At 49.6% G+C, this 2,500-nt stretch overlaps 3 non-coding genes across 3 annotated transcripts in view; all 3 read left to right on the forward strand.

Moving 5' to 3' along the window:
• Positions 1-18, forward strand: part of trnam-cau (transfer RNA methionine (anticodon CAU)) — a 73-nt gene extending 55 nt beyond the window's left edge. The window contains exon 1 of the tRNA in view: positions 1-18. This exon is cut by the window's left edge and continues 55 nt beyond it. This is a non-coding gene — a tRNA (tRNA-Met).
• Positions 19-1,213: 1,195 nt separating this feature from the next.
• trnam-cau (transfer RNA methionine (anticodon CAU)) lies at positions 1,214-1,286 on the forward strand. Its single transcript has one exon. It is a non-coding gene; the product is annotated as a tRNA-Met (tRNA).
• Positions 1,287-2,480: 1,194 nt separating this feature from the next.
• Positions 2,481-2,500, forward strand: part of trnam-cau (transfer RNA methionine (anticodon CAU)) — a 73-nt gene continuing 53 nt past the window's right edge. Inside the window, exon 1 of the tRNA in view lies at positions 2,481-2,500. This exon is cut by the window's right edge and continues 53 nt beyond it. This is a non-coding gene — a tRNA (tRNA-Met).

Here is a 2,500-nt window from a genome sequence, read left to right on the forward strand (position 1 = left end):
CAATCCTCAGAGAAGGCATTAATACTTGCATGGACTTTTCTCCTTCTTTCATTTCAGCTGCATTCATGCAAAAATCAGGAAGTTTTGCTGCGATAGCACATCAAAGGATTTGATGTCCCTCAGCCTGCGGTGACCTTCAGAAGCAGATGGGCTCACACCACACCTGACACAACTCTTGTTTCTGAACAATTACCCGAGCCAAAAGAATAGTGGTGAATGCAGGTATTGATCCCGCTAACTCTCACATACAAAGCAAGCACTCTACCATTTGAGCTAATTCCCCATTGATGGCTGGCATTAGCTCCCAGTTTGCATCTGACTAGCCCCTTATCACTTGCCTCCTCGCTGTTCCACGACCAGCAGAAATCTCTTGCTTCAGGTTGGCCTGCTCCCTGAACACTTTCAATGCTTTGCTCCAATCGACGTTGCTGAGCAATAGCAGGCGAGCAAGGGCAGGACTGGAAGCCATGGATATGGTGAAAGACGCCGAGAAGAGCTCGAGCCTGCGCAAGGGAAGCGAGTTGAGCGCAACGTCGCAGCCGCCACGAGCGTGAGGGAGCAGGCGAGAGCCCTGTCTGACTGATGGACAAATGACTTCTATTGCCTGAGGCTTTGCCTGAAAGAAAGTGCAATTGCCTGAGGCTTTGCCTGAAAGAAAATGCTGGCTCTTTACATGCATTGCTGCTCAAAGGCACTCCCTGCTGACACACACATGCAAGTGCTCAAGCAAAACGGTGAAGGCACTGTCCTGTGCCTCAGCTGCAACATTTTCAGCTGCAAACTGCTCATATTAAGAACTCTGCCTTCAGCGAATTGCGACTTACCACACACATACTTACTTCAAAAGAATGCTCACTGCTTCAAGCCGGAGTGCAACCAACCACCTAAGGACGACTTTGCTTTGCTTTGTTTTCTACTGCACTGCTCCGCTCCCCACCTGTCAATCGAAGGGAAGCGGCAGAGGTGCCTATCTTTGCTGATTGTCTACCGCATGCCTTTTAATGCTGCTCGTCCTGTGTACTTGCTGATGTCGCAGCTATTTTTCACAGCCTGGGCCAGCGGCGCAATGGATAACGCATCTGACTACGGATTAGAAGATTGCATGTTCGGCTCCTACCTGGCTCGAGCATTTTGGCAATCTTTGCATTCTGGCTTTGAATGCCACGTAAGCGAACATAGTTGGTCACACTCTTCAGTTACTAACCAGGTAAGTGCCTTCTTAGCGCAGTAGGCAGCGCGTCAGTCTCATAATCTGAAGGTCCTGAGTTCAATCCTCAAAGAAGGCATTAATACTTGCATGGACTTTTCTCCTTCTTTCATTTCAGCTGCATTCATGCAAAAATCAGGAAGTTTTGCTGCGATAGCACATCAAAGGATTTGATGTCCCTCAGCCTGCGGTGACCTTCAGAAGCAGATGGGCTCACACCACACCTGACACAACTCTTGTTTCTGAACAATTACCCGAGCCAAAAGAATAGTGGTGAATGCAGGTATTGATCCCGCTAACTCTCACATACAAAGCAAGCACTCTACCATTTGAGCTAATTCCCCATTGATGGCTGGCATTAGCTCCCAGTTTGCATCTGACTAGCCCTTATCACTTGCCTCCTCGCTGTTCCACGACCAGCAGAAATCTCTTGCTTCAGGTTGGCCTGCTCCCTGAACACTTTCAATGCTTTGCTCCGATCGACGTTACTGAGCAATAGCAGGCGAGCAAGGGCAGGACTGGAAGCCATGGATATGGTGAAAGACGCCGAGAAGAGCTCGAGCCTGCGCAAGGGAAGCGAGTTGAGCGCAACGTCGCAGCCGCCACGAGCGTGAGGGAGCAGGCGAGAGCCCTGTCTGACTGATGGACAAATGACTTCTATTGCCTGAGGCTTTGCCTGAAAGAAAGTGCAATTGCCTGAGGCTTTGCCTGATAGAAAATGCTGGCTCTTTACATGCATTGCTGCTCAAAGGCACTCCCTGCTGACACACACATGCAAGTGCTCAAGCAAAACGGTGAAGGCACTGTCCTGTGCCTCAGCTGCAACATTTTCAGCTGTAAACTGCTCATATTAAGAACTCTGCCTTCAGCGAATTGCGACTTACCACACACATACTTACTTCAAAAGAATGCTCACTGCTTCAAGCCGGAGTGCAACCAACCACCTAAGGACGACTTTGCTTTGCTTTGTTTTCTACTGCACTGCTCCGCTCCCCACCTGTCAATCGAAGGGAAGCGGCAGAGGTGCCTATCTTTGCTGATTGTCTGCCGCATGCCTTTTAATGCTGCTCGTCCTGTGTACTTGCTGATGTCGCAGCTATTTTTCACAGCCTGGGCCAGCGGCGCAATGGATAACGCATCTGACTACGGATTAGAAGATTGCATGTTCGGCTCCTACCTGGCTCGAGCATTTTGGCAATCTTTGCATTCTGGCTTTGAATGCCACGTAAGCGAACATAGTTGGTCACACTCTTCAGTTACTAACCAGGCAAGTGCCTTCTTAGCGCAGTAGGC

Source organism: Pristiophorus japonicus, unplaced genomic scaffold (genome assembly GCF_044704955.1).
Source record: "Pristiophorus japonicus isolate sPriJap1 unplaced genomic scaffold, sPriJap1.hap1 HAP1_SCAFFOLD_207, whole genome shotgun sequence".
Lineage (NCBI taxonomy): Eukaryota > Metazoa > Chordata > Chondrichthyes > Pristiophoridae > Pristiophorus > Pristiophorus japonicus.